General features: G+C 35.4%; 1 long non-coding RNA gene across 1 annotated transcript; it reads left to right on the top strand.

The window, feature by feature from the left end:
• Positions 1–5277: 5277 nt before the first annotated feature.
• On the top strand, positions 5278–8451 carry LOC112697958 (uncharacterized). Its single transcript, XR_003151357.2, has 4 exons — positions 5278–5703; positions 5796–7659; positions 7739–7797; positions 7906–8451. It is a non-coding gene; the product is annotated as an uncharacterized lncRNA (long non-coding RNA).
• Positions 8452–14558: the final 6107 nt, after the last annotated feature.

Raw genomic sequence — 14558 nt, forward strand, 5'->3', positions numbered from 1 at the left:
ATAGGAGGTTGGCTTAAGAAGTTTTTGAACTCTTGGAACACCTCCTCACATTCCGGAGTCCATTCAAACTGGCATCCCTTCCTTAATAGGGAGAACAGTGGAAGGGATTTTAGTGCCGATCCTGCCAAAAATCTGGAGAGGGCTGCAAGTCGGCCATTGAGCTGTTGAACCTCTCTCAAACAAGTCGGGCTTTTCATTTCTAGGATGGCTCTGCATTTGTCGGGATTGGCCTCAATCCCTCTTTGTGTTAGCATGAACCCTAGAAATTTTCCTGCCTCTACTGCGAAGGCGCATTTTGCGGGATTTAGTCTCATCCCATGCAACCTTATAGTGTCGAAGACTTGTGAGAGGTCGGTTAAGAGGTCGACTTCTTGCTTGGTTTTTACTAACATGTCGTCGACGTATACCTCCATTAGGCTTCCTAGATGGGGGGAAAACACTTTGTTCATCAGCCTTTGGTACGTGGCTCCTGCATTCTTCAGTCCGAATGGCATGACCACGTAGCAGTAATTGGCTTTTGGTGTGATGAACGATGTTTTTTCCTGGTCGGGTTCATGCATCGGGATTTGATTATATCCCGAGTAGGCATCCATGAACGATAGGTATTGGTACCCTGAGCTGGAGTCCACCAGGGTATCAATACTCGGTAGGGGATAAGGGTCCTTAGGACATGCCTTATTCAAGTCGGTATAGTCGACGCACATTCTCCATTTACCATTTTGTTTTTTGACTAGCACTACATTGGCTAGCCATGTTGGGTATTTGACCTCTCTGATAAAGCCGGCTTCTAGGAGCACCTGTACTTGCTCTTCTACTATGGAGGCCCTTTCTGGGCCGAGCTTGCGTCTTCTTTGCTGTACAGGTCGGGATCCTGGGTAAACCGAGAGCCTGTGAGACATGAGCTCGGGATCAATCCCGGGCATGTCGGAAGCCTTCCAGGCGAAGAGGTCGGAATTAGCTCTTAGGAGTTCACCCAACCTTTGTTTCAGGGTTTCCCCTAGGTTGGCTCCTATGTGAGTGTTTTTTCCTTCCTCCTCTCCGACTTGTATCTCCTCGGTTTTTCCTCCCGGCTGGGGTCGTAGCTCTTCTCTGGTTCTTGCGCCGCCTAGTTCTATGGTGTGGACTTCTTTGCCCTTCCCTCTCAGATTTAGGCTTTCGTTGTAGCACTTCCTTGCCAATTTTTGATCTCCCCTTACCGTTGCTATTCCTCCTGGAGTCGGGAATTTCATGCAAAGGTGGGGAGTTGATACCACTGCTCCAAGACGATTAAGGGTAGTCCTGCCAATTAGGGCATTGTAGGCTGACCCTTCATCGATGACTATGAAGTCTATGCTCAGAGTCCTTGATTTTTCCCCTTTTCCGAAAGTTGTGTGAAGGGGCAAAAATCCCAGTGGTTTTATTGGCGTATCCCCTAATCCATATAGGGTGTCGGGGTAAGCTCTCAACTCTTTTTCATCTAACCCTAGCTTGTCGAAGGCGGGCTTGAAAAGGATGTCCGCCGAGCTTCCTTGGTCTACTAGGGTTCTGTGGAGATGGGCGTTGGCTAAGATCATGGTTATCACCACGGGATCGTCATGCCCGGGGATTATCCCTTGCCCATCCTCTTTTGTGAATGATATAGTGGGGAGGTCGGGTGTCTCATCCCCGACCTGATAGACTCTTTTGAGATGTCTTTTGCGAGAAGATTTGGTGATTCCACCTCCCGCAAATCCTCCTGAGATCATGTGGATGTGTCTCTCAGGGGTCTGTGGTGGAGGATCTCTTCTGTCCATATCATCTCGCTTTCTCTTTCCATGGGCGTCCGACATCTCCATGAGATATCTGTCAAGCCGACCTTCTCTAGCCAGCTTTTCTATCACATTCTTGAGGTCGTAACAGTCGTTGGTGGAGTGACCATATATTTTATGGTACTCGCAATACTCACTGCGACTTCCCCCTTTTTTATTTTTAATAGGTCTTGGGGGTGGCAGCCTTTCAGTGTTGCAAATCTCTCTGTATACATCCACTATAGAAGTCTTTAGAGGAGTATAAGAGTGATATTTTCTGGGCCTTTCGAGACCGGGTTCTTCCTTTTTCCTGACTTCCCTTTCTCTTTCCCTAGAGGAGGAAGTAGGTCCAGGCCGCGAACTCAAGTCTCTTAGTCTTGCATTCTCTTCCATATTGATGTACTTTTCGGCCCTTTCTTGTACATCACTTAGAGAAACGGGATGTCTTTTAGATATGGACTGTGAGAAGGGACCTTCTCTAAGTCCATTGACTAACCCCATTATTACTGCCTCCGTCGGCAGATCTTGAATCTCTAAACATGCCTTATTGAACCTTTCCATATAGGCTCGTAAAGATTCTCCGACCTCCTGTTTTATTCCCAGGAGGCTCGGTGCATGTTTTACTTTATCCTTTTGGATTGAGAACCTCATCAAGAATTTCCTCGAGAGGTCTTCAAAACTAGTGATGGATCTCGGGGGGAGGCTATCGAACCACTTCATCGCTGCTTTTGATAAAGTGGTCGGGAAAGCCTTGCATCTCGTAGCGTCGGAGGCATCCGCTAGATACATCCGACTTTTGAAGTTGCTAAGATGATGCTTTGTATCCGTAGTTCCATCACAGAGGTCCATATCAGGGCTTTTGAAGTTCCTTGGAACTTTTGCCCTCATTATGTCCTCGCTGAAGGGATCTTCTCCGCCTGGGAGTTGGTTTTCTCCTTCATCGCGGGAGTTCTTGAGGGAGGATTCTAGCTGCAAGAGTTTTCTTTCTAACTCTTTCCGCCGTTCCATCTCCTTTTTAAGGTACCTTTCGGTTTCCTTTTGCCTCTCCCGCTCTTGTTCCAATTGCTCCAAGCGGCTATGGACCAATCCCATTAGTTCAGTTACATGAGGTGGTCCGCCCTTTTCTGATTCACGTCCATCTGAGGAATTTACCTTCGGATTCTTTACTCCGGAGGTGCCCTCTCTGTGTTGATCATTGTCTTCATTGCCATTGCCCATGTCTAGATTCTCTTGTTCAGAATCTGTTTCCACATGGCCTTCTTCGTGGGATCTATCCGCCATCGTTGAGTGATCTCTCGGGTCCCCGGCAACGGCGCCAATGTTACGGTAGGTAACCGGAGATTAATAATAAGGATGGCGTTTGGCGGCCCAAGTGTATGATGGAGGAGAACTCCGGAAAGGTCCGCAACTTGGGAAGCTCCGTCCGACTTGTGCTCGCGTGTGAATGGGGGGTGGTACCTGCAAAGACACTCCGATGCGTAAGTTAGCAAGAGTGTAAGCAGGTCTTAGAGAGTATTGGACTTAGAGATACCTGAAGGGGTGTCAGGGTATTTATAGAGGCGAGCCAATAACCACCGTTGGTGTAGTGCCATATCTTTAGGGTGGTAACCGTCCCTATTATCTTGGGGAGGTTAAGATATGGCTTTATGAGACGGTTAGAGAGATTTTAGGGGCGGTTACTCATTTGAATGAGTGTTTATCTGCCAGCTAATCTCGCATCCGACCTCTTCTGACCAAGTCGTGGTTGATACCGACTTCTTATGTGAAGGCCGGTACTTAGCTAGGCTCTAATCCTTTAGATTAGGCCTTTTAGTTGGACCTGGGCCTTTATATTGGGCCATGGTATGAACAAGTAGTAATTTGAGCTGATATTTCTTTCGATCCGATTCGAAAATCCGACCCATCAACTAAAAAAATATATAATTTTTAAAAGGTTTTTGACTTAAAATGATATTTTTTGTTAAAATATTTTTCAAAAAATAAAATAAAATGATAAATGGACTAACCCGTTTAACCCATTGGGCTGATTATAAACGGTCCAGACTGAAAAATTGTGGCCCGCAAATAAAACGAATTTATATGATATAGCCTATTTAATCCACGAGTTTAACGGATCAGGTCTAAATAAGCCGGGCTAACCTGTTTGACAACCCTAAAAGAAGCAATATTTATTTATATATTTTTTTGAAGAATAAAAGAATTAGCAAATTAACAAGCTATATTTTAAATGATATATCATTCTCATTTAAAAATTTTAAATTTGAGTGTCACTCCAAACTTAAAAAAAAAAAAAAGAGCGGCAATAATTTGGGCAATGCCATCCACACAGATTTCCAATTCAAACCATCAAACACGCCAAGTGCAAATTTGCTATATATTACGCCATAGAATACCAAACTCAATTATTTAAGGTCAAATAATGTTTTAGCCTTTAGCAACAAAAAAAGGTTAAAAACAAAAAGAGGCAAATAATAAAAGATGTTTTGAGTGCTCGTTTTCCTCTTTCCGCTTGGCTCCACGATTAAAGTTACAAGATGAAGCTAAAGTTGCATACGAGTTTTTCTCTCGACAAGGTGTTTCTCGGCAATGTATATATGGGCCATGGTCACCACTTACTTTGGGTTGAATAATTATTGTTCCACTCTCATTTCTTAATTCATAAGTTTTCCAATCAAACATACATAAGTACGTAACCATGTAAAATTGCTAGGGTAGTTTAGTAATAAAATATAACAAAGGAGTATCATTATCAATTAGAGAGTAACAACTTAACACTCCCAATTTAAGATTTTTATTGTTTTTTAATTTATTTGTTTTTATAAATCAAGAACGAAATATTTTATTGTGTAACTAGAATTTAAAATTCATCATTGTGTGATTTAAATAAATAAGTGAATATATGACAATATAATGTATAATTGTTGAGTTGTTGTGTTTACGTGTTGAATACATTTTAGACACAATATTTATTGATAGTCCGACAGTGTGTTTGTAATCGTAATTTTATTTTTAACATGTATTTTTAAAATGAGTTTAGAAATAATACATATTATTATTTATTAAAATAATAAATATTTTAAATATTTTATATAATTAAAAAAACTTAAAAATAATTAAAAAATTATTTTACATTTTAATATTAATAAAATATTAAAATATAATTATAATTTATCTATACATTATTTATTTTATAATATTTTAAAATTTGTGTGTTCCATGCATCGTGTCCGTGAATCATAACATCTAATTATGCATTTATTTAAAAATAAAAATATAATCACCTATATACTAAATCAAATACAAAATCAAATACAGCACTGGGATGAGGAGGGTAGTGATCCCATTGCATAATTTCCCAAATACATTATATATATTTTTTTTTTAGTCACCAAAAAAAAATACATTAAAGCCCAATAAACTTGGTCATTAGAGGCTTCAAAAAATATGGCCCAATACCAAAATGTGGCCCAAAACAAAAAATATCTAGGCTGTTATCGAGAACCTTCTTTCCGTTTTAGACCGGAAATTCCTTAACTAGTACCAACACATGGCACACCGACTCAGCGTTTGATTCGGGAACTACCTCATCCAATCTCCACCGTTCCATCTATTTATAACTAACCCATCGCAGCCGTTGATTCCCTCAGATTCTACTATATAAAAGGACCTTAACCTTTTCTCCCTCCACAATCGTCAGAGACGCGCGTAAATCCCAACGCCATAACCACCCTTCTCTTCCTCTCTGCGATGCGGTCAAAGCCATGTTTCCGTATCTGTTATCACGGATCGAACCTCGATCTGGCTATTAGGCATGGATCATTGAAGGATCTCTCCATGGATCGGTTTCGATCGCGTTGAATGGTTCTGGTTCGAGGCATCTTAGATCTGTTTTGGATTTTCGACGATTTAAAGAATCTGATCGTGTTTTCTTAGCAAGGTAAGTTGGATCCGTTTTCTTTTTTATTTTTTTATCTGCGCTTAATTTTGATTGAATTTGTTTTCTGATTATTCCTTTGTGGTAACTGTTAGGGTTTTGGTTGCGCGGAGCTGATGATCGTTGATTTTTCTTGTGGATTGTGGCGGTGAAGGATCTCTTCCGGTGGTTCTTGGCGGCAGAGGGTTTTCCGCGGCGGAGTTTGGCGGTAGAGGATCTGGATCTTTCTGGAAATTAACAGTTTTAACACATGGATGCGCGATCTTTGTTGTATCAATCAATAAAAAGGTATTATATGGAATGTTATGTGGAACTGAATGGAGGTTAGGGTTTTGGGAGAAAGATATGTCTTAGGCGTATTGATGCAGCCTTAAAGGTATATGATCTTGTTAGTTTGTTATTTTTTCATTTTTTTGTTACCATCAGGCCTTTGCCATGTCGGGTGCGCTTGCATGGCAGGTAAAAAAAAAGATAATAAAAGAAGTTTTGTTTGTGTTTTAGGGGGAGAGTTTTTTTGGGGGTTTGTTACATTTTTTATGCCCCCCAAGCTCTCTCCCTGTGTGCGTGTGTTGTGTCTCTTCTTTTCCTCTCTCTCTCTCTCTCTCTCTCTCTTTCTCTCTCTTTCTCTCTCTCTCTCTCTCCTCTTCTATTCCCTTATGAATTCTATCACACACGCCTTAAATCCTCTCGCTATGGAAGCAACTTGCAATTAAAACTGGTTAATCCAGTTGGAACCGGTACAATACATGTTCTCGTCTCCAATAAGGTAACACGTTATAAGGTACACTATGCTAAACACTTATTTATTTCATGTTTTAAATTTTAAATTCCTTAGAGATTATATATCTTAAAAGTTACTATGCGTTCTATTGTTCTTGTGATATATATCTCTGTATAGCCTAAGTAAACATGTTTCTTTAAAGCTTCCCCTCTATTTAATTCAGTTTTAATTTAAATTTAAATTCACATTCTACATTGGATGGAAAATTAAAAATCTTCTTTAATTTTCAGATATTATCAAACTATTTTTAATAGCTAAACATCTACTTTTATTTTTAAATGATTTAACAATGAAATTATTATTTTTACAAATTATACATGTATAAAAGTTTTATTCTATACCTCGCGTGGATAGTGCATTATAATGGATCTCTTGCAAGTATGTTAATGTAAAATATGGTATTGTATTCCTAAATCAACATTCTAATAAGAATTAGTCTTTAACCCAAAGGCCGTAGAAGCACTAAATAATTCTAATTATTTAGTAATTACCAATCTCCTTTGCAAGATAGCATCATCCTCATTTGTAACATCTATCATGACCACAATTTAACTATTGATACGGATTCCATTGATGCTGTACGCCCAGTATTATTTTTGAGCAAATGCCAGTGTGTGTTCTATTCCATTGTTACAATTTTAAAAGGAATTTACCACAACAAATATGGAATATATGTTACATGATTAACCTAAGTACATATTCGGAGTGCATATTAAGCAGTTGCAGTATATAACCTTATATTTAAGCTTACTAAGTTCATTCAATTATAAGATATGTTGAGATATTGATGCGTTATTTACTAGTTTCCGTATATATAATGTTGAATATGGATTATGGGGAGTGTGCCAATGTATCATAGTTATTTTTCACTAGTTGGCCGTATCATATATTAGGGATATATGGTTCTTTTGTAAAGTCTGTTGTATGCAGCTGAGTTAGTGGTTCTTAATGTACATTTAAGGACTGTATTCCATGTTAGAGGCATAACCCGATTGTTGACTATCAAGCAAAGATAGTACGGGTGGAGCACCTTTTTCTCCAGGTGGTATTTGAGCGAGGATTCCCGGAGATGGACTGTGTCTTCCTGAAGCCATTATTTTAGGATGCGTTTACCGGAGTAAACAAGCAATATTCTGCGGATGTGCTATGGAGGAAGGTTATTTGAAGCCTTGCCAGAGGTATTTAGAATCTTGCCTTTATCCCCAACGATTTCACTGTATTAGTGGCTAGTGATGATTGTTCTATGCTGATCTTCAGGTGCCTTCCGAGATTTGGAAGCTTTGCAAGGATTCATTTCATGAACACCCATTTCTAAGGTATGGTATCGTTTGGAGGTTCTAGGAACTGTACTTCTCATAAAAGCATCAGCTGGATTTGCCTGGTTTCAATTTTTAATTAACGCATACCTATTTCATGTGAAGCAGGTTAATGTTCACTGGTTCTAGTTTGACAGCAATTTCAAGCAAATTTTGCAGTGAGTTGCCTCTCACCATAGCTTGGCGACATCTCTTGCATCAACATTTGGCGATTCTGCTGTAAATATAAAACCTTCGAGGATATTGTTGCTTAACACTTAACAGTACCCGATACATATTTCAGATGATGCGCACCAGCGATATTGATTCCTTTTGCTTGCTGTACTTACATTCAGATAGCACACTCCGACGTTATTGAATCATATATAAACCCCAGTCGTTAGCATTTAATCTCTTGCTCCTGCTATAGTTTTGGGGTATACGGTATCATCTCTGCTAATTATTTTCGTAAAGTTTATTTCACCGTCATTTGTTTGAAACTTAGTCTCATAATTTGTAAGTATCCATCTTATAAGTTGGTTTCAGTAAGTCCTGTCGTGTCTGGTGTACATTATTCAACAAAGTGCCCCCAGTGTGCGAGGCTCTGCTTGTAGATTGTATTTCGTTTCTAGCTTTTGATAACCATTAATTTTATGAGGTATTTTCAGAAGAGAAGGACTATAGCGTCATTTGGTCCGGCCTTTATTCTAGTTAGACCTACCCAAAAAAAAAAACCTACGTCGTTTTTACCGTTTTTATGTTACTTGTTGTCACAAGGCCGAAGCTTTACAGTTGGAAAATGGCTTTTATGTAAAACTGGGTCTTTAAACCGCTAGAAAACTTTCTCCAGATTAATCTCTCAATTTTTTCGGGTCTAGTGAGATTGATATCTCTTTTAATTGAGGTATTTTTCATATAGTTGGATGCGGTTGTGCACTGCTAATGGATCCATGAGCTCAAGTTGGTATGAGCGCCCAAACTGCTACGTCTGGGAGGATGGTGGTTCGACTCCACCTGGATCCGCTTTTTCTGACTTCGGTTCCACCATGTCTCTCCATTTCAAATTAAAGGAAATGCTAATCCAAGCACGGAAGTTAGGAAATGCTAATTCAAACAAGATTAGTTCAGTCAAAAAATAAAATAGAGAAAGTAACATTAACTGTAGAAGTTTTATTTTATTAATTTATCCTCAATGCTTTAAGTATGGGTCGAGGTACTTCTGTATTACAGGTGAAGCGTTTGCCGACAGAAGCAATTTGGTGAAAGATGAAACAATAACATTGTCATCATCTTTGCCTTAAAGGTCCCCAGGATAAGATATGGTCTTACTTTCTCACGGTAATATTTTAGACAGAATTGTCAAGTTAAGGAGATCGATCAAACAGTGGAATGTCGTCCAACAAGCCAAGCTAAGCTGATGTTATATTACGGTATGCAGGCCAACACGAGCCCACTTGCTTATAAAATATTCCTTGTTGATATTGCAAGTGTCTATTTCAGAATTTATTTAATGTTTAGTGTTTAACTATATATATGGAGTATAGAAACAGAAAATGATAGAGTACTTTAGATTGATCGAAAATATATGTTCAGTTCTAATTATGTATATATGGATTAAAATATTATTAGAAATAATTAATATCAAAGTAAGTTACATATGTTTTTGCAAGTTATCGTTGTAACATACATGGTTGTGTGTTTACTTTGTTTATTATCTGAACATCAGCATCGCCACACTAAAGAGCTGGTCAACAATAGAATTGAATGAAAGAGATAATACATTAATTATTAAAGACATGCATTTTCATCATTTCTAATTTTAAATTGATGTGTTAATAATTAAAGCGACAAATACTATTATAAAATAACAGGAATAAAAAGTCTCTAAACATTATAGTTTGTGTTTTTGTATGTATGTATTTATATATTTTTTGGGAAAATTTATTTATTAATTATATTTGTTAATATGTGTTTTAAAAATATATTAGAATAAAATTTGTTTAGATATTTTTAATAATGAAATGAAATGAGTTAATAATGATGGTAATTAATTCTTTTTAACTTGTAAACTTAATATTAATATTAGTATGTAAGTGAGTTTAAATCTAATATTAATATTAATATAATATTAATACTTTTGTAAATTTAATATGAATAGTTTTAGTTTATTATTTTTTATTTTACTTTGATTATTTGTGTTAATATTTGTTTACGTTTTGTAGAGTTCAGTAATTTATGAGTGTTGACATGTATGTGACATCCTACTTCCATTGATACAAACTTAACTAAATCTTTAATATTAATCTATCATACAAATACTCAAATTATATATATGTGTTTGGGGATTTAGAAAATCTCAGTGCAAGCATATTAAAGATGATTTTTAAAACGGATGTCAGTTTGTTACTTCTGTCACATTTGTTGATGCTGAATTGCTGGTTTGTTAGTGCATTTATTATTTCTGTCACATTTATATTTATGCTGTGTTTATTTTTGTTATTATTGTTGTGATTTTCATTTGATATTTCCGGTCGCCTTAGCGTTATTTGAACTCAACATGTTATTTGAACTCAACATACAACCCGATCAATGATACGTGTGATCGAATTTGAAAATAGATTGAAAACATCTCCTACATGCTCATTTTATTGGTGATATAATTCATTTAAAATTGAACGAACTTATCAAATACTGATATAGAATGTCTATACAAAATACATGATATCCTCTTAAATATCTTTTTATAACTTATACATTTTAGATATTCAAAGATAGTGTGAAAAGAACAATAATATCAGACAAGATTTTTACATACAAATTTTACTTATAAAATCTGACTATGATTATATACTTTTAAAAAAATTATATCATTCATTTTAATTTTTTTACTCACTATGACTTATTTTCACTCATTTACAACAGAAAGAGAGATGAGAAGAAGTGGTAAAGACAAAAAAAAAATGATGAGCAATTGATAAAGGCATGTTATTGAAATATGTATGTATGTATGCACAAAAATTAGACCATTAGATTTATATTTTTTATTACATTAGTGGAACCCAACGTTTTAGATTTTCTAATTTAAAAAAGTTTGAAACACCACAATTCAGACTAGAAATGTCAATGGAGTGGGTGTGGGAAATGTCTCTCTGTTTTCTCTGTCTCCGCCTCATTCTCCACCATGGGAGAATAATTGTTTCCATCCTTGTTTTTCGTGGGCTCCATTCTCTATTTTTCTATATTTAACATTCATAAGGAAATTATAATAAAAAATATTAAAAAATATAAAAAAACAAATTACAAGCAAATCATAGCTCAAAAAATAAAATCTTAAATAATAGAGTTAGGTTTTTCAATGAGTGAAATTACTAAAAAATTTTTATATTAGAAATAAAGTAAAGGTTATTAAGTAAGTTAAAAAATTTGGGGAATTATCGGGGATGGGGTGGAAATCTCCGCTTGAGTCCCCGCGCCTGTCTCGAGACGCTCCCTATCTCCATCTTCACGAGAAAAAAATTTTCATCATTAAAGCCCTATTTGGAGCGATCTCTGCAAGAATCTCCGCTTCTTGAACATTTTTGACACCCCTAATTCAGACTAATTGGACATTTGGACTCACTAATTTCTGTATTATGTTAAGATTTAAAATTCTTCTAAAAAAATCGAAGGGCCGTTTTTTTTTTCATTTAACTACCATCAAATTGGACCAACCAATTTGATTATATATAATATAATAAAGTAAAAAAAAAAACCATACCCGAAAAAACAACACATAGGTCCCAATATCCAAAAAAATCAGCCATTGATAGATTGATAGACGTAGAATTCTAACAAAATCAGTCATGATGATTGTAAAGTCCTTAAAAATGCGTATGCAACGGATAAGGGGCACAACCAATTGCACAAAGCTGGTCCTGGTCCTAATTTTTTTAATGCGCTGATTGGAAATTAGAGAAATGTTTAGACTTATATATAACTAACTAACTAAGAATATTAATTTTGTAATATTTCTCAAACGAATAAATCAACATGTTCTTCAATAAATGCGAATTCTAATTGTCAAGATAGCCAATATTTTGGGTGCATGTTGTGGGGGAAGTGGCAGGAGAATGTACTTGAAGCAACCTACTTTAATCTAATTCATTTTATTTACTTTTTTTATTTTCGGGTCAAAGCCGCCTTAGTATTTCTCAAAACGTATTTTTTGGGGTTGAATAAATCAAACGCATTTTCTCAGATTAAATAATTCACCTTTCTAAATTGGAGTATTTTGACTCCGTGCTCAAAGGCAGTAGTCTTCAATTAAAAAACATATTATTCTCCAAAGAAATAAGAAAAATAAAGGTGAATTTTGATTCTTTTAGGATAGTGGTTAGATGACTAATGCCTTAGGTGAATTTTATATAGTACATACCATTCAATATGTCATCATTGTGGGTAATTCAATTGGTCATTGAATATTTATTAAGTGATTTATTTAGTCATTGAAATTAAAAGATGTGGACTAAATTAGTTTTTAAAACAAGTTATCTAGTGTAAATTTAAAGACCAACTTAAGTCATGTACAAAAATATATGAACAAAATATATTGTAACATGTAGTATAAATTAATATTTGAATACTAAAAGGCATGTCATTACTCTATTATATATAGACAAATCATAACGTGATACATGTTATTGAGTGACATAATTAATATGAATCAAGTTGATCAAATCTTAAAAACGCTTTTAGTATTATTGAAATTTTGAATACAATTTTACTATAAAAGACCAAGCATTAGTGGTGGTTAGATATTGCCAATTATGGAATTGATGGAGAATCCGTGATGGTTGAGTCAATTTGTTGATTAATATGGTGGGGTAATAATACAGTTGTAGTACTATATGAACATTCTTTGCGTGTCATTTATTCTTCATTTGTTGGCATGCAAAAGTAGAAGGAAGTAAATCATTTTATAATTATGACAAATGACTCATCAATATGACTACTTTAATTTGTGGTGGAAATTAGAATTGGAATAAGGGAAAGGATGGAAGATTTTTATTTGGTTGGCTTAGATTTTTTCTCATGACTTTGCCACATGTAAGTGGAATCAATGCCCCCATTTACCAGCCACTAAGATAGCAAATTTCACCAAATAATAATAATAATAATAATTGTTAGGGCAAAAACAAGAAAATAGAATTTTATTTTATTTATAATAGAATATTATAAGAATTTAATTTTTATACACTGAGAATGTAAAAATGTTTTACATTACCACTGTTATGTTGAATGACTGTTCACATAATTAATGTAAAAAGTAATTATTTTTGTTAATGTGACGTTAGCGTGCGTTTGGTTAGTGGGTGTGTCTACCCAAGACATAGATATGGAAGCACACGTTTTTCGTTTGGTTAGTTAGACACAAAATTTTGATAGACACGGGAATATACAAAGACACAAAATTTGTGTATAGCAGAAAGGGGTAGAATACTGAACTTGAGACATAGACACACTACTTTTAACATTTAATTTTCATAATTACCCTTCAAATTCTTCTCCTTCCTCAATTCTTTTCATCCATTTTCCCTTCCACTTCCAAAATACAGACTACCATATTTTTTTTGTCACTCTCACCTCTCCGCCCGTCGTACCACTAGTCTGCCGCCGCGTCTCTTCCTCCTTTCCTTTCATCAAAATCACTGCCGCCTTTCTTCCTCTTTTCCTTCCACCGCCTCTCTACCACCCAAACCACCGCCTTTCCTCCCTTTCTTTCACCCAAATCACCGCTACCACCCTATCCCTTCTTCCCTTTTCTCCTCCCTCACTTTTTTTGTCTCTTTACGATTGTCTCTTCGGTCGCCGTCACCTTTTGCGATTGTTGCCTCTGCTTCACTTTTTGTCGAGGACACTGTTCTCTCGTCTTTCACCATTTTTTCAGATCTTTCTCCATTCTTTCGCGCACTGTGTTTCTAGATCTGTATTTTATTACCATGTTCTAGATCTGGCACTATTTTTTTGTATAATTTAATTTTTTTTGTTTGAATTTTTGTTAAATTTTGATAAAATAATCTTGTATTAATTTGTTAGATTGATTTTTTTGTTGATATTTGTTGTATTAAATTTGTTATTTAGTTTTAGATTGTTATTGGTAATTATTTTTTGTTGAGATGGTGGCTGATTGTTAATGGTTTGGTTGAGATAATAGTTGTGTAGTGATAGTACTGGTAACAGATTGCAATAAGGGTAATATTGAAATTTAACAAGATTGTGATTTGTGTCTTGTGTTTTGTATTTATATACCAAACAAGTTTAAAAGATTTGGGTCATATTGTGTCTGTATCTTTAATGTCTATGTCTCTGTGTCTATGTATTAAAGGATACACTAAACAAACGCAGCCTTATGTAATTGAATACATGTGTAAAACGATTTTACGCTGATCGTACATCAAAATTAAATTCATATTATAATACAATAATTGTTATATTAAAAAAAACAATAGAGAAAACAGTAATGAAATATAAATTAAATTATTTTTTGGTAACATATTAAATTAAATTATGAATACTCTTTTTTAATACCCCCTAATAATTTCCTTTGGGTCAAGTAAAAAGAAAAAAAAAAGAATCATACACTAGTACTTGTCGCATTGTCACCTAATATTTCTCTTGGTGTTTTGTGAAGTGGGGGCTACTATTCATTTTTTTTTTTTATAGCAAGAGCAACCCTCTTCTTTGAATAACATTAATCAAAATTGAAAACTGAATATTGTCCAAAGTATCAAATAATTTTCTCA

Source organism: Arachis hypogaea, chromosome 6, assembly GCF_003086295.3.
Source record: "Arachis hypogaea cultivar Tifrunner chromosome 6, arahy.Tifrunner.gnm2.J5K5, whole genome shotgun sequence".
Lineage (NCBI taxonomy): Eukaryota > Viridiplantae > Streptophyta > Magnoliopsida > Fabales > Fabaceae > Arachis > Arachis hypogaea.